The sequence below is a fragment of the Pinus tabuliformis genome, chromosome 6 (assembly GCF_031772625.1).
Source record: "Pinus tabuliformis cultivar Carrire ecotype Pingquan chromosome 6, CPIR1, whole genome shotgun sequence".
NCBI lineage: Eukaryota > Viridiplantae > Streptophyta > Pinopsida > Pinales > Pinaceae > Pinus > Pinus tabuliformis.
This window is the reverse complement of record NC_142292.1, coordinates 1,461,728,930-1,461,752,837: the sequence shown is the minus strand read 5'-3', so window position 1 is coordinate 1,461,752,837 and position 23,908 is coordinate 1,461,728,930. Positions and strand designations below refer to the sequence as shown.

Here is a 23,908-nt window from a genome sequence, read left to right as displayed (position 1 = left end):
ATAATAATGGAAAAGTATAAAGCACCTCATCCAAACATAGGTAAGGGGTTCTTTCACCGAAAACACCATATCTAACTGAATACTTAATGGAGACAAATTATCCCCCAAAATACCACCATATTTTATTGGACCATGAAATGTATCTCCTTAGCCCTGATGATTTGCAAATGACATAGGTATATGCGAAATAACCTTCCCAAGATTAGTTATGGTCTACCATGTGTGTCGGGGACCAAGGATTTGAACTCAAAACCTTTTACTGTGGACATGGGATGAGGATAGGAATTATGTGAAGGAACTATATTGTTGGGATTGTTGGGATCTCTTGGACGAACAAGCCTCTGGTTCCTCAATAGTAAATTGTATATAAAATATGAAGAGAAGCATGCTCTTATCCAAATCCTCTTTATCATTATTTTCGCCTTCTCCTACAATATTCTCCAGCTCATTTGGTTCAAAATCATACCTCTCCTCTCTACACAGGCAAGGTAGATAAATTGGAAAATTGGACTTGTTTTGTCTAATTACATTACTAGTGTTCATTTTGCCTTATTACCGTTGCTATTTGATGCTCCACAATAATGGTGTAGGAAAAGAATGAGAAACATGAGGAGAAATCATGGTCCTATTGGATTTTATCTATTTATTTCAGCGCATGGGCATTCACTTCCCTATGCCTTCCCCAGACAAAGTTTTTTTCATAATGCCTCAATTAGTCAGCAGAGTTGGAGTGATAAGTGTCACGGTCATGGTTCTACTTTCTGGTTTCGGAGAAATGAATTTACCCTACAACTATTTGTCTCTTTTCATGAGGGAAATTGAAGAAGGGGATATTAAGGTCTTAGATATGCAACTATTGCAATCTATGGATGCATGTGCTGGAAAGAAAAATAAAATTATTCTCTCTCATATAGAGATGGAGCGAAATCAAGGTTTAAGGAAAAAGCTGGAGGCAAGATCCTTTTTCATGTGTCTTGTTGGAATTGGTGTATGTTTTGTTCAAGAGGATGAACAATATTACAACAATATTTCCCATGTGTCATGTCTCTTTCTATTCGTTTAAATTATTGTGGAATCGCCCCACCCTTTAAACCCCCTTTTTTGGGCTATGTTGTCCCGCAACAAATTTAGATGGTGAATGGTGTATGGGGATCAAGCTATAATTGGTGATATTTCTAAATTGAAAATACATAAGACGAAGATCAGATTAGGATCGTTTCCCAAGATGAAAAATTGATGATATATTGGTCATATTGGAGCCGAAGTAGTTGTTTACCAGCGATTTTTTTATATAATATTTTTTAATTGTTTAAATAATTATAAGATAATAAATAAATTATTTTGTATTTAATTTTGAAATAATATTTTATATATACCTACACTCACTCTCATGATTTCGATGTCATAGTTTGTTATTTTAATTTGGAATAATTATCATGATGACATCCCCATTAATGTTAATTTCATATTTCATATTATTTTCTCTTTGCTACTTTGGAATCATTATTTAATGTTTATTGATAAAGATTGAAAAGTCACTTAATAAATAGGGTGGTCTTCAAATTTTGTTTGATTTCCCATTTCTTATCTTTCATTTTTCTTATTTAAATTTGAACTTACAGAACAAAATTGAAGGGATGCCGTGTTATTTATCGTCCAAAGGGGAAAAATAGTATGGTCATAGGAACAAATGACATGGGCCTTATTGCATATTACACAAATCTGCAAGCCTCTTTTACTTAATTATTACATTCCACATTCCCGCTCCTCTTTTTGACCTTCCTTTGCACCTCTTGATGTAATTACTAATTATACTTGGAGGTCATTTGTAACACCCCAAGTTGCATAAAGTTCCATGAGGACTATTGTGTTTGTTTTTACCAAAAATATATTTTAAATGTTATTCAATTTGATAAAGAATAAGAACTATTATTGGAAAGAGCCAAGAAACACATGTGATAATCACCTAAACTATAGGTGGTACTATTTTAAATAAAAATGTTTGTTAATTTAAAATAATATTTGCCAAGAAGTAGTTATCCTCTGCCTGAGAGAGGCAATATAGAGAGGGGTAAGAAGCAAAAAAGACTTCTGGAGCTAGTTGCAATAAACCAGTGGGAGAAAATTTCTCAATACAGTCAGAAAAGAGTACAAATGGAGGCTAGACCATAGTCCTGAGGCCTTAGTATAGACTATAACTGGACTAGATCGAACATGGAAAGGATTGAAGGTGCTCGGGGGAGAGTCTAGACATGATTGCTAGACTTGCCACTGGGAGGAGAGGCCTTTCGGGAATCATTTTTTCTTACAAATTAAGGGTCAAACTAAGGTAGCAAGTTTCGTAATAGAATTAATGTTGAATTATAAATACTATTATATGCAATAGTCATTATTATCTGTTTACCAGGTTAATTAGAAAACAAAACAATTATGACTTCGTATTGAATCATAAATAGTATTATATGTAGTAGTCATCAATATCTGTATACCAAGTTAAATTGAAAATAGAACAATAAGCTATGAGCAGTATCACTATCAATCGTAATTATCACTTTCATAGTAGCTGTTAATATATGTGCGATAAATTAATTATACTAGCCTATAGCTATTAACATTGAATGCTCAGGAAGTGACTACCAACATAAAAATATAATTTAAACAATTTGTGCATGTTTTGGGGAGGTCCCCAGAATGCAGGCCCTTTGTTAGCATAAACAAGATTAAATTAATATGGAACAAAAACTATCATTTGGAACAGAGTGAGGAAAAGTTTGAATTCTCTCTAAAAAAAAAAACTATGAATAGCCTAAACACTAATAGATGTAATTTTAGAAGAATCCTGAAGGTAAAATCACAATGCTATACATATACATATTTGTTATTTTAAATCCTTGAAACCCACTGAAAGATGAAGCATAGCTGTCAAGCCAATTGAGCTTCATAACTCCAAGACTGTTCTAAATATGTGTATATAACAAGGTTGAAAACCAACACTAAAATACGAAACCTCATTACAATACTGATATAATATAAAACAGTTATTCACATTTAGAAGAAATTACGTGCAAGAGCAAGCGACAAACTGCTTCAAAACTTCATTCTATTATATTTAATCTGGTTCGGTAATGGTAACACAATAACAGTACTGAGATAAACTTCAAGTCGCCGAGTAATAGGTCCGCTCTTAGGGTTTAGAGCTCAGTTTATATACAGAACCCTAACATGATTAACCACACAGAAATCCGCTAAAAGATATTACAGTTACCGACCACTAAAACCGGACCAGCACATTTAACAAAAAACGCAAACTGTCACGAGAGACCATGAACAGACATGCAACCCTTCATTCACGAATGAAAAGAACGACGACCAACCTGAAACGTCGAGGTCATAATGTAAGAGTTTGAATACTGAAGAGTTGAAGGATCGAATCCCATAACCGCCAGAGTATTACATACCTGCAAGCCAATAGGAGGTAAGATTAGGCTGACATATAGGGTTAAAACCAGAGAATAATCTCTAAATAACTTAGAAGACCAAGAATATTGAAATAGCTTTACCTGAGATTGAAGCACGCTCTCGGTAAGTTGCCCACCTGCAAGAAAATGAGAGCTCTGTATTAGCAACTGGAAGGCCATCCCAGGAAGAACTTAAACCTTAAAGGGGGCATGAAATGAAAGGCATCAGTTAAGCATTCACCAAATAGTCATGACTTACCAAAGGTAGATGATGTGATGGGTCTTTCGACTTCTGTCATCCTTGGAATCATTCCATCCACCTCTGCACAATGACAAAAACCCAAACACTCATATCCTTCCCTGCTCATGATCAGTTATTCCTAAGCCAAGAATGTGGAACGAATAGGACTTTCAAGGTAGCATAGGAAGAGTTACCTTGCTAGATGAGATGGACAAACCCTCCTGCCCTTAATCCTTATAGAGCGTCGATGGCAAGGCTTCACCAACAGCCACAAATGAAAACCTTGCAGAGCAGTGTGAAGCTGGAACACGTCTGAAATAATGAGGAGAGCCAGCGCCGACGCGGATAAGTGGTTAGGGTAACTTAAAAACCCATCCCGACTATTGGATCAAGGACCATAGATCACGTGTGGAGATCACCATAGATGGTGGTCACACAACTTAGCACTAGCCTTCGGCGTGTACAAGAACCACGTGGAGTCACGAAAAATGGCCAACACATCATGACCGTGTGTAAAGCCATGTGCACATAGACCTACCGTGGTGGAAACCTTTAATTATATTCAATAATGTGTACAGTAGGCAGATGGTATATCCTTCAGGATTACAAGCCATTAAACATAATTAAATATTGTGTGTACATAGAGTAGTTAATGCACAGATTATGTGTAGTGTGAAACATAAAGATTTTTTTTTTTTTACTATGTGTATTTCGATTTAATAAATTTTGATGTTACAAATGGTATCAAAGCCAACTTCGTACACCGAGGCCCTTTGGGAGAAGCGATGTATAGGAACTGTGCTTGAATTGTTGATTAAATTTTTTTAATTAAAACTAATTATGTGTGAATACAGATAATAGGAAAAACAAAAAAAATCACTCCAGCAAAAAGTACAACAATCTCAACATGCAAAGGAACTTAGGACCACCTGAATCACCTGGGGAAACCTATGTAGATGCTAACCCATATATTTGGATTTGGCTGGGCGAGGAATCCCGACAAGCCAATGTAGTATTTCTAGAAACAGTGCAATAGTTGTGTGTAGAAATGACTAATCTCAGAACAGATAATGAGTTCCTACGTGTAGAATAACAAAGAATCTTAAGAAGTTTGTCCAACCAACAAAATCAGCATCATCCAAACCCCAATGTAGAGGAGCAGGAAAATACCCCGACCACTTAGAATAGGGAAGAAAACATGCAATCTTCTTAAGGAAATGGAGAGGAGGATGAGGGGCACTCAGACAATGTATCTAACCAGTGGAAAAATAAAATGCAAAAGTTAGAACCATAGAAAGAATTACAAGGAGAGTTTAAGAAAATTAAGCCTTCCCTTTTTAAGGGAGAATCTGAAGAAACTGTAGAAGCCTGGTTAATCGATATAGGAAAATACTTCCAAATTTATGAGTATACTGAAAAACTAAAGGCACGATTTGCAGTTTACCAGCTGAGGGGGAAAGCAACTCTCTGATGGGAAGAAATAAAGATAGTAAGGAAAAATGATGAAGAACAGGTCACATGGAATGAATTTCAAAAACATTTCAAAGATAAATATCTAATTGAATTATATTAGGATTGTTACACAGTAATTTGTCACCATTTGTCACCGTCCCTGTTACCCCTCTCCCGCATACTGGAGGACTCATTCCGGGACCTGTGAGAAGTGACATGACCTAAAACCACTTGCATCATATTCCTCTAAGTATGAGCTTCATATGCCTTGAAGACATCTCCTGCAGAATACCCATGAAAACAGCTCTTTTTGCATTAGCGCGGGTCCACAGTGTACTGCTTGTGCCAATGGGGGAAATCCTCTAAAGAGGGCGCGCCATTGGCGCTCTGTCTCAAAGTCGCACTCACGCCAACTGAATTGAGTAAAGTTTTTAACAAACAAGCTTCCGAAGGTTCTCCTTAACCCATTCACCAACTGAACCTATGTTGAGCTAGGATGGTTTGGCTTCGAATCTCCATAGAAGGGAAGTGGTTTGCCACCTTTCATGGAAGTTTCTAAGTGATAAAGCCAATCCCATGAATAATTTGGTTGATCCTATCTCTTTCCTCTCTATCTATAAAAGCTTGTCTCTATGCCTTGAGCAAGCTAGTTCTAGCATAGTGATAGAGAATACCAGGAGTTCAAGAGTTTGAAGCTGCAACAGCCTTCTTTGCACCCATAAGGCCAAATCTAAGTGAGGAGATTCTTGTCACCCAAGAGAAAGAGGCTTGTTTCCCATCCCAACAAGCTTTGCAAGATTTGTGTAGCTGACTACCCAGCCAAAGGAGGATTTGACGTCAGAACTATGGTTGTATTCTTCTTTGTTATTTATCAATAATAGATGACTATCATTATGGTTCCACTCTCATTGTCCTATGATTGATGTTGAGTTATATCTTTTCTGACTGATATATAATTGCATCTATTGGATTTTATGCTTGTGTTTGTGTTGTTCTTTGCATGTGCAGGTGTCCAATCACGGAGATCGTGGGGATCGTGACCAGCCGAAGCAAAGGAACGAGAGCGACGTCTCTTCTACGAATACTAGCGTTGGAATCCAAGTAGGTTCTCATCATCCACTTTTAATTTGCAATTAGGAACTTGCGTGAGAGCATTGTTTGATTGTTGCTAGACCCGGTCTGGGCTAGTAGGGATCGTCTCTATTCACAGAGAGGATTTACCTCCCCAGCAGAGTCGCCAAATTATTGTGGAGGTAAATCCTCTCTGCGGACAGAGACGATCCCTACTAGCCCAGACCGGGTCTAGCAACAATCAAACAATGCTATCACGCAAGTTCCTAATTGCAAATTAAAAGTGGATGATGAGAACCTACTTGGATTCCAACGCTAATATTCGTAGAAGAGACGTCGCTCTCGTTCCTTTGCTTCGGCTGGTCATGATCCCCACGATCTCTGTGATTGGACACCTGCACATGCAAAGAACAACACAAACACAAGCATAAAATCCAATAGATGCAATTATATATCAGTCAGAAAATATATAACTCAACATCAATCATAGGACAATGAGAGTGGAACCATAATGATAGTAATCTATTATTGATAAATAACAAAGAAGAATACAACCATAGTTCTGATGTCAAATCCTCCTTTGGTTGGGTAGTCAGCTACACAAGTCTTGGAAAGCTTGTTGGGATGGGAAACAAGCCTCTCTCTCTTGGGTGACAAGAATCTCCTCACTTAGATTTGGTCTTATGGGTGGAAAGAAGGCTGTTGCAGCTTCAAACTCTTGAACTCCTGGTATTCTCTATCACTATGCTGGAACTAGCTTGCTCAAGGCATAGAGACAAGCTTTTATAGATAGAGAGGAAAGAGATAGGATCAACCACATTATTCATGGGATTGGCTTTATCACTTAGAAACTTCCATGAAAGGTGGCAAACCACTTCCCTTCTATGGAGATTTGAAGCTAAACCATCCTAGCTCAACATAGGTTCAGTTGGTGAATGGGTTAAGGAGAACCTTCAGAAGCTTGTTTGTTAAAAACTTTACTCAATTCGGTTGGCACGAGTGCGACTCTCAGACAGAGTGCCAATGGCATGCCCTCTTTGGAGGATTTCCCCCATTGGTGCGGGCAGTACACTGTGGACCCGCGCTAATGCAAAAAGAGCTATTTTCATGGGTATTCTGCAGGAGATGTCTTCAGGGCATATGAAGCTCATACTTAGAGGAATATGATGCAAGTGGTTTCAGGTCATGTCACTTCTCACAGGTCCCGAAATGAGTCCTCCAGTATGCAGGAGAGGGGTAACAGGGACAGTGACAAATGGTGACAAATTACTGTGTAACAAGGATGCGAAATTGAACGAATTCCATGAGATAAGATTGGGAACCTTAACTATAGATGAATACGTGACCAAATTCACATCTCTACTCTGCTACGTGCCTTATATGCAAGAGGAGAAGGCCAAAATTCAGCGTTTTATTAGTAGCTTACCAAATTTTATGAAGGAGAAACTGGAATTTGACTACCCTAAGACAATGGATGATGCTGTGAGGAAGGCTCATATTTTCTATCAGCAAATGAAACAAAGGAATGAAGGGCCAAAAGGAGGATCAAGTAAGAAGGGTAGAAATCCGATCCCAAGTAGACACCCAAAATTTGTTAATCATAAGAATACACAGCAAAATGCGTTCAACAGGTTTTCTACCAGAAATCCACCCAGAACTGCATATTCTGAGAATAGGCCAGCTGAAGGGGTCACAAAATCTGCCAACGATCAGCAATCAAAACCGCCACTATAGTGCTGGGGTTGCGGAGAACCCCATTATTACAAAAATTGTCCACAAAGAGCTAGGACAGAGTAGTTATCAAACATGCAGGAAGCATCCACAGTTGGCGAAGTGGCAAGGAGCATACCGAGGATTAATGCTACCTTGGACAATCATCAGGCTGAATTCCAGCCCACAATGATCGAATGTGAAGGTATGATTGCTAAGCAACCTGTTTTTGTTTTATTTGACCCAGGTGCTAGCTTAAGCTATGTCAGTCCTAAAGTGGTTGAAAAATGTCAGTTAGTAAGCAGTAAATTTTCAAAACCGTGGCTAGTACAATTAGCCACTGGCACAAAGAGGAAAGTTAATGCCAAGACATAACACTGTCCCATAACCATTTCTTGGTAGCCTATTTATGTTGATCTTAATATATTACCCTTGGGCTCTTATGATATACTAATCGGGATGGACTGGTTGGAAAAATATTGGTCTCTGGTAGACTGTAAACATAAAACTGTAAGTTTTGTTTCAGAATCAGGTCAACGGAGGGAATTACAAGGAATAAAAACTAGCACCAAACTCCGTCCTATTACTGCCAACCAATTGGGAAAATGCATTAGGAAAGGGTGTCAAGTTTACGCTGTGCAGGTGGGGTTTACAAACTCTAAAAGTAAAATGACCTCGCTAGAGAATATTCCTGTAATTCAGGATTTTGTAGATGTCTTTCTGGAAGATATTCTTGGCTTACCACCCAAGCGAGATATTGACTTCACCATTGAGCTAATTCCAGGTGCAGCCGCCATATCAAGAGCCCCTTATCGCATGAGCGTACCTGAATTGACAAAGCTCAAAATGTAGTTACAAGAGCCTTTAGATAAGAAATATATTTTCCCCAACATATCCCCTTGGGGACTTCCTGTATTATTTGTATAGAAAAAGGATGGAACCCTCAGATTGTGCATTGATTATTGACAATTGAACAAGATCACTATAAAAAATAAGTATATTACCACGCATTGATGATTTATTTGATCAGGTACAAGGAGCTAAGGTATTCTCAAAAATCGATCTGAGATCTGGTTAACACCAGATAAGAATAAAGGATGAAGACATTTACAAAACAGCTTTCCGTACTCATTATGGTCGTTACGAGTTTGTGGTATTGCCATTTGGCCTCACAAATTCTCCAGCTACCTTTATGAGTCTAATGCATGGTATTTTCTAGCCTTACCTGGATAAGTTTGTGTTGATCTTCATAGATGATATCTTAATATGTTCGAACAATCAAGAGGAACCCAAAGGACACTTGAGAATAGTGCTACAGAAATTAAGGAAAAACTAGTTGTACACCAAGTTCAGCAAGTGTGACTTCTTCAAGGATCAAATTCAATATTTGGGTCATGTCATATCCGTAGAAGGCATTGTATTAGATCCAAAAAAGATAAAACAATCATGGAATGGACAGCCCCTAACAATGTCACAGTCAGATATTATCGTAGATTCATCGAGGGGTTTTCAAAGATCACTTTTCCAATGACATATTTGCAGAAAAAGGGATGTGATTTCCAGTGGACAGCAGCTTATCAGCAAAGTTTTGAAAAGTTAAAACACTTGCTTACTACCGCACCAATATTAAAAGTAGTAGACCCGGAAAAGTCCTTCGTAGTTTGCATAGATGCAAGCAAGGAAGGTGTTGGTGGGGTGTTGACACAGGAGGGAAAAGTGATTGCTTATGAATCTCGAAAGTTGAAGGAGTACGAGCAACGATATTCAGCTTATGACCTTGAATTGACAGCAGTTGTACATGCACTCAAAATGTGGAGGCATTATCTTTTGGGGAAGAAATTTTTGCTGCTAACTGACCATAGTAGCCTTACCAATTTCTTCAATCAATCTAGCCTAAATGCCAGACAGGCTAGATGGACAACTTTCTTAAGCGAATTCAACTTTGAAATGAAACATTTAAAGGGGAAAGAAAATCGCGTGGCTGATGCATTGAGCAGAAAATTGCACTGTATCTATGAGATCTGAATGAGCCAAGCAACCTCAAATATTCTTGAAATCATAAAGGAGGCAGCTAATAGAGATCTAGAATATACTTTCCTCTGGCAACAAACAAAATAAGCCTTATGGAAAGAGGAAAAATCAGAATTTGGAATAAATTTCAATCATCTTCTCCCTTTTAAAAACATAATTTATATTTCAAATTAGATCTTGATTAAATTGTTAATTTTGGATGAGTTTCATAAGAAACCTTGTGCTGGTCACCTAGGCTATCAGAAAATGTTTTCAGCTATTAAGAGGGGGTATTTTTGGCCCAGTTTGAGAAAGGATATTGCAGAATACTTATCCAAATGTTTAGAGTGTCAACTAGTTAAAACGGAACACCAACATCCTGCTGGATTGTTACAGCCATTACTTATTCTGGAATGGAAATGGGAGACTATATCCTTAGATTTCATTACTGGTTTTCTACGCACAAGGAAGCAGCATGATTCTATTATGGTGGTGGTAGACAAGTTGAGTAAAACAACCCACTTCATACATGTGAAATCCACTCTTAAAATAGTAGAAATCGCAGAAATATTTTGCTTGAATGGGATACCTATTGTAGTGATTTAGGATAGAGATGTAAAATTCACATCCACCTTTTGTAAGACTCTTTTTCTGGGACTAGGTACTCAAGTCCAGTTTATCACTACCTACCATCCTCAAACGGATGGGTAGACTGAACGAGTAAATCAGGTGTTAGAAGACATGTTACGCATGTTCATGATGCAGCAACCACACAAGTGGGAGGATTACCTCCATCTAGTGGAATTTGCATATAACAATAGACATCACGAATCACTAGGCATGAGCCCTTTCGAGGTGTTGTATGGAAGGAAGTGTCGAGTACCCATAGACTGGAATAACCCAGTAAATAAACTAGCATTAGGTCCTGACATGCTAGCAGAAATGGAGGAGGTTGTTAAGAAAGTCTGACAAAATCCAAGGGTAGATCAAGATAGACAGAAGATGTATGTGGATAAAAAAAGAACTTACAGAGAATTTCAACCAGGGGATCATCCTTACCTTAGGGAGAAGCCTCGAAAGAATTCTTTGCAGTTGTAGGGTTGTGCCAAACTAGCGCCCCGATACTATAGACCCTTTTAGGTCTTAGAGAGAATTGGACCGGTGGACTATAAGCTTGTGCTACATAGTGACATTTGGGTCCATAATGTATTTCATGTATCCTTACTAGATAAATATGTGTATAACCCATAGCGCATTATTGACTAAGGAAATATTCAGGTCGAATAGGAAGGAGAGTTCCTGGCCGAACCTCTTCATATTCTCGATCGGTGGGAAACCAAATTGTGGAAACGATCCATCACCCACGTTAAAGTGCAATGGAAGCACTTTAGCCCAGAAAAGGCTACTTGGGAAGAGGAGGAATTCATGCGAAAGGCCTATCTCCCATTATTTCTTGAAGAGAAAGAGAACACCAGGGACGGTGTTCCGCATGAGGGGGGGAGTTGTAACACCCCAAGTTGCATAAAGTTCCATGAGGACTATTATGTTTGTTTTTACCAAAATGATATTTTAAATGTTATTTAATTTGATAAATAATAGGAACTATTATTGGAAAGAGCCAAGAAACACATGTGATAATCACCTAAACTATAGGTGGTACTATTTTAAATAAAATTGTTTGTTCATTTAAAAGAACAGTTGCCAAGAAGTAGTTACCCTCTACCTGAGAGAGGCAATATAGAGAGGGGTAAGAAGCAAAAAAGACTCCTAGAGCTGGGTGCAATAAACCAGTGGGAGAAACTTGCTCAATACAGTAAAAGAAGAGTACAAATGGAGGCTGGACCGTAGTCCTGAGGCCTTAGTACAGATTGTAACTGGACTAGATCCAACATGGAAAGGATTGAAGGTGCTTGGGGGAGAGTCTGGACGTGATTTCCAGACTCGCGGCTGGGAGGAGAGACCTTTCGGGAATCATTGTTTTCTTACAGGTTAATGGTCAAACTAAGGTAGCAAGTTTTGTAATAGACTTAATGTCAAATTATAAATAGTATTATATGCAGTAGTCATTAATATCTGTTTACCAGGTTAATTAGAAAACAGAACAAGTATGACTTCCTGCCGAATCATAAATAGTATTATATGCAGTAGTCATCAATATCTGTATACCAGGTTAAATTGAAAACAGAACAATAAGCTATCAACAGTATCACTGTCAACCGTAATTATCACTTTCACAGTAGTTGTTAATATATGTACGATAAATTAATTATACTAGCCTGTAGCTATTAACATTGAATGCTCAGGAAGTGATTACCAACATAAAACTATCTTTTAAACAATTTGTGCATGTTTCGGGGAGGTCCCCAGAATGTAGACCCTTTGTTAGCAAACACAAGATTAAATTAATATGGAACAAAAAACTATCATTTGGAACAGAGTTAGGAAAAGTTCGAATTCTGTCAAAAAAAACTCTGAATATGCTAAACACTAATAGATGTAATTTCAGAAGAAATCTGAAGGTAAAATCACAATGCTATACATATACAGATTCGTTATTTTAAATCATTGAAACCCACTGAAAGCCGAAGCATAGCTATCAAGCCAATCGAGCTTCATAACTCCAAGACTGTTCTAAATATGTGTATATAACAAGATCGAAAACCAGCAGTAAAATATGAAACCCCATTACAATACTGATACAATATAAAATAGTTATTCACATTTAGAAGAAATTATGCGCAAGAGCAGGCGACAAACTACTTCAAAACTTCATTCTATTATATTTAATCTGGTTCAGTAATGATAACACAATAACAATACTGAGATAAACTTTAAGTTGCTAAGAAATAGGTCCACTCTTAGGGTTTAGAGTTTAGTTTATATAAAAAACCCTAACATGATTAACCACAAAGAAATCCACTAAAAGATCTTTCAATTACTGACCACTAAAACTGGACCAGCACATTTAACAAAAAACGTTGATTGTCATGAGAGACCGTGAAAAAACATGCAACCCTTCATTCATGAATGAAAAGAATGACGACCAACTTGAAATGTCGAGGACATAATGTAAGATTTTGAATACTGAAGAGTTGAAGGATCGAATCCCATAACCGCCAAAGTATTGCATACCTGCAAGCCAATAGGAGGTAAGATTAGGCTGTCATATAGGGTTAAAATCGAAGAATAATCTCTAAATAACTTAGAAGACCAAGAATATCGAAATAGCTTTACCTGAGATTGAAGCACTCTCTTAGTAATTTGCCCACCTCCAAGAAAATTAGAGATCTGTATTAACAATCGGAAGGCCATCCCAGGAAGAAATTAAACCTTAGAGGGGGCATGAAACGAAGGGCATCAATTAAGCATTCACTGAATAGTCACGACTTACCAGAGGCAGATGAGGTGGGGGGTCTGTCGACTTCGATCATCCCTAGAATCATTCCAGCCACCTCTGCACAGTGGCAAAAACCCAAACCCTCATATCCTTCCCTACTCATGATCAGCTATTCCTAAGCCGAGAATGTGGAACGAACAAGACTTTCAAGGCAGCAGAGGAAGAGTTACCTTGCTGGATGAGACAGACAAACCCTCCTGCCCTTAATCCTTTTGGAGCACCGTTGGCAAGGCTTCGCCAATAACCACAAATGAAAACCTTGCAGAGCAGCGCGAAGCCGGAACAAGCCTGAAACAATGAGGAGAGCCAGCGTCGGTGCGGGCAAGTGGTTAGGGTAACTCGCAAACCCATCCCAGCCATTGGATCGAGGACCATAGATCGAGGGTGGAGATCACCACAGATGGCGGGTGCACAACTCAGTACTAGCCTTCGGCGTGTACAAGAACCACGTGGAGTCATGGACCATGGCCAGCACAACATGACCGTGTGTAAAGTCATGTGCACGTACACTTGCCGTGGTGGAAACCTTTAATTATATTCAATAATGTGTATAGTATGCAGATGGCATATCCCTCGGGATTACAAGCCATTAAACATAATTAAATATTGTATGTACGTAGAGTAGTTAATGCACAAATTATGTGTAGTGTGAAACATAAAGAATTTTTTTTTTTACTGTGTATTTCGGTTTAATAAAGTTTGATGTTACATCATTTAACAATAAAAGAGCATCTATCACCTCATCTCTTCATATCATTAAATTACACTGGAGTTCATGTAGAATCAATAAATTTTCATCTATGAATTTATTTTTTTCCAGTAATACATTCCCAAATAAATATTTCATTTTCATTACAAATTAATAGTATGTAGCTATTTTTTTCGAACAACCACATTTATGCTAAGTATCAAGCACCCAACTTTCGATATGAACCATCACTTCAGAATACAAGAAATAGTCTCTTTCATGCATAATTTTTCCTTAGCTCCCCATAGTGAAAGTTCGAAGGTGTTATTTTGAGGAAAATCCCCATTGCCTATTCAGCCTTGGAATGGACTCTCGAGCCTCCTATAGAATGGTTTCCGCTAATGTCAAACCTGCCTTGATCCCTATGGCGACTCATCATAAGGTCCTAAAGAAAGGAAAGGGACAAAGGAATGGATTAGAGTTTTAGTAAGTAGAAATGCTAAGGCTTAGAGAAAGGCTATAGAAACCAAGGCATGGGAAACTGACAAAAAAATAACTACCAAGAAATCTTGGCAACTTGTAGACGAGAAAAAAAGGGAACCCAATTTGAGTGAGAAATTTTGGGAGCAGAGACAACGTTGTTCATAAAGAAAAATGTGGAAGGATTCGGGGCCATAGAGAGGGAGAGAACCATTATAAACCAAAGTGGAAACCAATTTAGAACCATCCTAAAATGAGTGGCGATCCAAAGTAGGCATTGATGGTTGAGAGTAAATACTCATCATGCACTATATTGGATGTGCCTTCATTTTATCACACATCCATTGAGTTATGAGGTTATTAGGGGTGGTAACCACATCTCCCTTATTTCATACATCAGGTGATTACAAAATTACTCAATCACTGCTTCTTATCTTCTTAATCAACGCACATAAACATTAAAAAAAATGATAATATTTAAATTTAAAAAGTATAAAAAAATAATATTGAAAAGAATAATATAAAATACTTATGTATAAAAATGATAATATTTATATTTAAAAATTTTCAAAAATTAATATAAATTATTTTTGTAATATCACATATAATTATAGAAAAAATGCCTACCACGTGTAGAATAGATGGTGATGATGGGTTGTATTGTTAAGTCACTCAGTGATGTGAAGGTCACTAGTTTGAAACTCCATGGGTAAAGTCGAGTCATGTTAAGGGTTGGTGTGGTCTAGCCTAGGTGCAATCTCTGGATGATTTTGTTTGCTTAGATACCTATGGATTGCGGTTTATATGAATGACTTTAATTTTATTCTGAAGGGTTACCTCAAATGGTTGAGGCCCCCTTGCTAAAGCACCTAGCTCTTTAGTGACTTGTTCAATTCTCCTCAATAACCTAAGTCACCTAACATGGGGATTCGGGATTCGTAGGATACGGGGATTTGAGTGTCGGATTCGGACACGCTGACCCCCTGGAACAGGACACGTAGGATTCGTTATATATTATTTTATTTTATATATATATATATATATATATATATATATATATATATATATATATATATATATATATATATATATATATATATATATATATTAAAATTTAGATATTTCTTACACAAATTCTCATTAAAGATACAAATTCATTGATTTCAAACATAGATCTTCATCTAGATGTTAGTTTTATTGTTTACAAAGTAAGTTAATAACATTATAGCATGCATAGTATATACAAAATTCAAATATCTGCATAAAGCCTCACAAACCTCATAAACCCTCCCAAACCCTCATAAACCCTCACTCGTAAACCCTCATAAACCCCATAAACCTCATAAACCCTAACTTATAAACCCTCATAAACCTCATAAACCCTCATAAACCCTCACAAACTTCATAAACCCTCATAAACCTCATAAACCCTCACTTTTTTTGGATTCAAATCCCAAAATCGAGACACGAAGTATCCCAATGGGACACGACCGAGATTCGATGGTGTTCTGTTACGACACATGGTGTCCCATTTTCGGATTCGAATTCCCATCAAATCGTGTTAGATTTGTGAGATTCAGACACATGGCCTGTTTTGGACGAATCTAGTTTCATAGTCAATAACCCTTCGTGTTAGGCTCTCATTAATTTCGCCAAGGAGATGTAATCCATTGAGGGGATCCTATCGAGATTTTCCTTAAATAATTTTAATTTAAAATTTATAAAAAAATACATTTCGTTTTAAGATATAATTGTGAATATTTAATTATATGTTAATTTTATATTATTTATATTTAAATTATTTATATTTATTTATTTAATAATGGAAAATATTATTATTTTATTGATAATAAATAGAAAAAAAAAAAAGTCGAAATTAGGAAAACAAAATATGCCAGTAGAAATAAAACAGGAATAGAAAAATAAATAAATTATCTTTTCACCTCCTAACTAATAATATTGTAAATATTTTTTAAATATATGATATAAATAAGTATAATAATATTTATATATATTAATATAAATAAGTATAATAATGTATATATATTTGTTATTAATATATAAATATTACAAATATTTATTTATTCATTATGTTTATAAGTATGTTTTAATTAGTATTAGAAAATTAATATTATTTTTTATGTATTTTTTTAAAACACCATCATAAAATAAAGATTTTGTTAATCACTTTTTTACATCAACTAATTTAATTTCAAATACTAATTACTTTGTATCTTTATTTATTTAATACAATTAGGAAATTATTATACATTTAAGTAAATATGGTACTAGTGATTTCAAATACTAATTACTTTGTATTTTTATTTATTTAATACAATTATCAAATTATTATACATTTAAGTGAATATGGTACTAGTCATGACGTCTACTGAATTAACAATGGACTCTATTGGAATTTTAAAAAAAACTTACTTTTCAAATTTGAGGTTTTTCACCGTTTCTGCTGTCTTCTTAGTTTCATGTCAGGATCTTCACGATTTTGTAAATTTTTAAACTGTATTTAACAGACAAATAACCTATAACTGACAATTTTCCAGTGAAATTCCACCCCTGCGAGCGACTAATCAGCTGGGGCGAGATTTTCTGTGTAGAATGGTTTGGCAGAGCCTCGATTTCATACCCCATCGCTGGGCAGCCGTGCTCTGCCTCTCACCCTCGGTTATCACTGTCGCGTCACCGGTGTTGCTTGGCTTTGTAACTGTAGTGGGCGCATGCGTACATCATGTCTTGCGCAGCAATTACTTTTCCAATCAAACGTAAGAGCAGGCAGTTCAGACGTGCTCAAAGCAGGAAAATGTTGCGTAGCTTTCTATGAGGGATAGGTTTTACTCCGAACGATTAATAGACTTTGGCAGTCTCCAATATATTATTAAAATTTGCTCATAACTTGTGTCTACTTGACAAAGCATTGAAATGCTTAGATAATATTTTGTTCAGAAAGCAGGGGTGAATGTGAGTGGTGATTTAATAGACAAAAGGCTCGACAAAAACACACTTTTCATCTGGGTTGTGCTGCTTTTGTCGACATGCAGGGTAAATTTTGCGGACACTGGAATTTTTTTTATTTCCATTATGATGATTTAGTTGGGTGATGTGTTCCTTGTTAATTAACTTTTTTTTATTAACTATTATATTTATTTTTGTTAATGGTTGTTATAAATTTATAATTAACAGAACCACATTTATATTAAAGTAAACTGTGGTTGATAAATCCCTATAAGTCTATATTAACTATTATCAATATTACTAATAATACAATATAATATTATTAATATTATTATATAATAATAAATAAAGATAAATTAATGAAAAACAAATTAAAATAATTTTAGAAATAAATAATAACACACATAAACAAATATTATAAATTTATAATATTATTAATATTACATATTAATAATATTATATAATAATAAATTAATGAATAACAATTTAAAATAATTTTAGAAATAAATAATAGTACACATAAGTAAATATTATAAAAAAATAAGTAAACACAATTTAATAAACTCAAGGAAATAATAATAAAAATCCAAGGCGTTTTACACAATGGAGTAATATTAAACTTAACGGATTAATATTATAAACCCAAGGTATATAAACCTTGAGATAAATACTACAAACGAGACACTCTTTGTCACAGTGTGACATTGAACCATGCGTGACCATGATTGATTTTCATATTGAGACAATCTTTGTCAGAATGTGACATTTGACCATGGTTGTCTATGATTGACCATGATTGATATTATAAATATTGTAAACGCTAAAATAAACATGGTTGATTTTCATATAGAGACAATCCTTATCAAAATGCAACGTTAGACCAAGGTTGACCATTATTGATATTATAAACCCAAGGGATTGATATTATAAACACAAAGAAATAATAAACCCAAGGGATTATGAACCTAAGGGAATAATATTAAACGCAAGGGACTAATATTATAAACCTAAGATATTACCCTAAGATAAATATTATAAACTCTAAAATAAATATGGTTGACCAGGGTTGATTTCATATTGAGACAATCCTTATCACAGTGCGACGTTCGATGATGATTGACCATGTATGTTTTTCATATCAAGACAATCTTTTTCACAATGCAAAGTTGGACCATGGTTGACCATGGATGATTTTTTATATCGAGACAATCTTTGTCAAAATGCTTCATTCAAATGTGATTGACCATGTTTGGTTTTATAAAGCATGGTTGACCATGTTTAACCATAATTGTCCATGATTGTCCATGATTTTCACATGGAAACAATTTTTGTCACAATGCGACATTTTGATCATAGTTAACCATGGTTGAGTATGATTGACATTGATTGACCATGATTGATATTATAAACCCAAGGGAATACTAAACCTAACATATTTATATTATAAACCAAAGGGAATAATAAACCCAAGGGATTAATACTAAAACCCCAAGGGATTATGAAATGAAGGGAATAATATTAAACCCAAGGGACTAATATTATCAACCCAAGGTATATAAACCCTAAGATAAATATTAAAAACACTAAAATAAACATGGTTGACCATGGTTTATTTTAATATTGAGGCAATCCTTGTCACATTGCGACATTCTACCATGGTTGACAATGTTTGGCTATGATTGACAATAGTTGACCATGATTGATATTATAAACCTAAGAGAATAATAAACCCAAGAAATTGATATTATAAACCAAAGAGAATAATAAACCTAAGGGATTAATACCAAAACCCCAAGGGATTAATACTAAAACCCCAATGGATTATGAAACCAAGGGAATAATTTTAAACCCATGGGACTAATATTATAAACCCAAAATATATAAACCCTAAGATAAATTTTATAAACACTAAAATAAACATAATTCACCATGGTTGATTTTCATATTGAGACAATCCTTATGACAATGTGATGTTGGACCATGGTTGACCATGATTGACCATGGATGTTTTTCATATCGAGATAATATTTGTCATAATGCGACGTCGAACCATGGTTGACCATGGATGTTTTTCATATTGAGACAATCTTTGTCACAATCTGACATTCGACCACAGTTGACCATGACTGGCTATGATTAATGATAGGTGACCATGATTGATGTTATAAACTTAAGGGAATAATAAACCCAAGGGAATAATATGAAACCCAAGGGATTATTATTATTATTAGGGATTATAAATCCAATAGAATAATATTAAACCAAAGGGATTATTATTATTATTAAAAAGTATTTTAATAATGTTCGTGATATGTAAATAGTTAATCTCTCTTCACATTTTGTATATATATAATGTCAAGCCTCATCTTAATTTCGAACTTAAAAATTAGGGAAAAATGTGTAGGTAGAGGCATTTTATCTCTTCAAGTACTTGATAATTCCAAAGTTATGTTGAATTTAGAAGTTTGTCTATCCAAGTTAGTTGTGTGATACTTTTCCAACATTCTTTTATATGGAGATATAGAAAATATTTCAATATCAACAATAAATAAAATATTGGAGTTAACTCTATCGCTCACATTTAGCATGAGCTCCACTACAGAGATCTTAGGGTTTTTTTATCAGATGGCCTCAAATTTTGTGGGTTGGTTAACCGTAAGTCTCGTTTACAATGTTTCCAGTCCAATCAAAGGCTTTGTCATCTACAACTAACCATAGAATTTATGGACATCACCGATACCTTGTGATCACTTTAGTTATGAATCGAAGCTCACGCCTAATCCAACTTCCAACTTTCACTGATACCTTGTGATCACTTTAGGTATGTATCGAATTTCATGCCTAATCCAACTTCCAACTTAAGGTGGATGAGGATCTTTTGAATTTTTTTTCTATTTTTTTAATTGGCCCCCTAGATTGATTCTCAAGGGAATATGCTCAACATATGCTTAGTCTTAATGTTTATCAACAACTTTCGTGTGTTACCAAGTTTTTTAGGTTGGATTGACTTTTAATAAATTTTAAAAATTATATTTGTGCCACGTGGTTCCCTGCCCACCAATTTACTAGGGATTTCAGATTATTCTAATTCTCATATGTTCATATTTTAATTATATGGGGAAATTAATATATAAGTGAATTTTATTTAGAAAAATGGTCCATTTTACAATAAGATGTGTAATTCTTTTTTTTCTCAAGTTAAATTAGATTCATCCCATGTGGCTCCCCCAACCAATTTCCTAGGGATTTGAGATTATCCCAATTCTAATACATCCATATTCTAATTAGATGGGGAAATTAATATATAAGAAAATTTTATTTAGAAAAATGGTCCATTTTACAATAAGATGTGTAATTTATTTTTTTTCAAGTTAAAGTTGACTCATAATCCTTACATTAATTTAAATAATATTTTAAACTAAATTTACATTAATATAAATAATAATTTAAAATAAATTTACATTAATTTAGAGTAGTCTAATTTTAGATGTTTTTGTCTTTGAAATGTGTTTTTGCAATGTATAAATAGATTACTGACACAGTCAATTTTCTACAAATTAATATATATGACTAAAACTTAAAATTCCTAGAAATTTTGTGAAAGTTTTGAAAATTACCCCAAAATATAACGAAAAAAACATATCTCAGATTAATCTATTACTTTAACAATAACTGAAAAAATGATCTTCATTTTAAAAATATACATGCCTTATAAACAAGTGTGACTTCTTTATTAAAAAACAATCCAATTTAAAGGCATCTTGTCCCCCACCAAAAGGGTGAGTATGTGTGGTTGTTTTATTGAAGCATAATCGATATTAAAAACATTTTTTTTCTTTTAAGTTATTGTGCTCATCACCTCTCCATTTATTTGAAAGACCGCATTCTATTGAAGGACACTACTAGTTTTCCCTTATCTAATTATTGAAAAATAAAAGCAGACACTATAATCTTGAAATTATGTTATACAACATTAATGCTGAAAATATTTGGCAAACGAATTTCGGCAAGCGACATGATAATAGAATTTTTGGATAGGGTGTAAAAGAAAAAAAAATATGGTTTCTTGGTTCTACGGGAACAATTACCCAGTCAAGTAACTCTCTTGAAATTCTTATGAAACCTTGTTAATTTCAATGCCATGCCTACCTCATGTTTTCCTTTCCTTTCAGACCTAGTATGAACACACATGAATAGTTTCATGAAGACATTCATTTTGCTGCACTTATAAACATTTTTTGAGTTGTCAGTCCATCTCTAACTACAAATTAGCAACTTATTCAACAACCACACTATGATTTTGAACTATCACTTATAGATCTTTGTAACAGGTCTATCCATGAAATTTAGCAACATAAATGCAATCAATATATATATATATATATATATATATATATATGTGTGTGTGTGTGTGTGTGTGTATATATATATATATATATATATATATATATATATATATATATATATATATCTATATATAATTACCTATATAAAATTTGACATACACTACTCATTTATTAATCAACGAGGCAACATCTGGGCACATAATAGGTTGGGTTATAAAATAAAAAATGGTCATAAATACTCATGGCTATGAACGATATTATTCTTCACATTTTAGCAGTCACATAACAGGCCTATTCTTAAACCTTAACCAAAGTTTAGGTCCTGGAACATTCTCAAAGGTAAGAGATTGCAACTAGCAATTATGGGTGAAATGTTTGGCATGAGGGTTAATCTCCACTGGATACAGTGGATCATGGATATGAGGGTCGTGATTCAACAATAGGAAGTTAGGGCAACCAAACCCTATCCCATCCGCGGCATAGAACCCTCATTCGCTATGACATTGGAGCCTACCTGACCTCTACAAGCTACATGACACCAGTTCCCACCAATGGTCCAAGGCAGTCTTCAGCCACCAACAGGTAAAAAACGTTTAGAACTCCATTGTTTAGATAAGATGGCTAAGGTTTTCTAACCATTTTAGCTATTAATTTATGTGTTTGGATTACCAACGCTAAGATTTGGTACTAGGATTTTGCTTGCTACTAGAATACTCAACGACTATGGCAAAATACTAACAAAATTGATAGTTTAGCTTGCACAATAATAGGTGAGTTCCCGAATCCTAGTTTTTGTCCATCGTTTTAATGAATTTTGTCTCTAATTACACCTCGGGTTGACATTACTTATCATTTTCACACATACGTTCGAAAACAATATTCGAAGCACACTTCTCAGCTTTTTTTTGTTGAACGTAAGGAAGTCTGCAAAACCCCTGTTGGTTGACAAACCCACCCTTCCTCAAAGGTGTAACTACCAAATTCCTCGTTTTTTGTTGTAGGTTAACATGGTTGTTTGTTTGTTGAGCCACCCAACAACACCAGCAATAGTCTGCAGTAATAGGCCAAAAAAATGGAGCCACTAGCAATGGAGACTGAGAAATACTCTCCGCAACACTTAGCGTTGACCCAGTTCACTCAACCCACACTGCGCTATGTAAATTCTAGCCTTGGATAATGTTTTAGATGAAGCATATTCCGAGCACCTTAAATCTACGTTGTTCGTTCAAAATTCCACCGGCCTTCATCCATCTAAAGTTTCACCTAAAGTTCACATATAAACACCTATCGACGAAATATTAAATAAAATCGACATTAAAATTATTAAAACATTTAACTTTTATAAAAATATAAAACTAAACTATATTAAATATCAAATGCAAGATGGTAAAAAAGATAATCACATTATGATATAGAAAAATTAATGGCATTTTGTCTTTATAAAGTTGTATATTTTTTAAATGTAATAAAATTTTTAAAAATATCATCAAATTATAAAAGTTTATGCAAAATATTTACATTATATCAAACACAATATGCATCTTATTTATTACAAATAAAACTAAAAATAAAAACTATTTAGGAACTAAAAAAACTAGCAATGAAAAGTATTTAGGAACTCACGAAAACATACACAATCCATCAGATTCTTTAATTTGTAAAAATGAAAAATTAAAATATTATAGATTTGAGGCTTTTGTGATCTTCATTCTATATAGTGATGTCTTCTGAGTCATAACGTTCATGATTTATTGTATCCATGTTTCGAACCAACCTTTGTGGTTCATCATCATGATCAGATGTGTGAAAATGTCAGATATTGATGGGGAAATAAGAGGAGAGGGTTGGGATGGTAATGTATGGAGCCAACAGGTCTCATAATGTTAAGAAATAAATTTAGTTTAATTAATTAAATATTATTATTAAGTTTTTATTTTTGTTTCTATTAAATGTTTATGTTTTTATTGATGATTATTAGTTTATTTGATATTTGTATGTTTATTTTTTTTTTATGATTATTAGTTTATTAATTAATACTAGATTGGGTAACTAAGGATTACGTAAAATTATTTGAATTTAATCTTAATA

General features: G+C 34.7%; 1 pseudogene; it reads left to right on the top strand.

The window, feature by feature from the left end:
* The first annotated feature begins 267 nt into the window (after positions 1-267).
* LOC149264137 (GPCR-type G protein 1 pseudogene) lies at positions 268-1,063 on the top strand (annotated as a pseudogene).
* Positions 1,064-23,908: the final 22,845 nt, after the last annotated feature.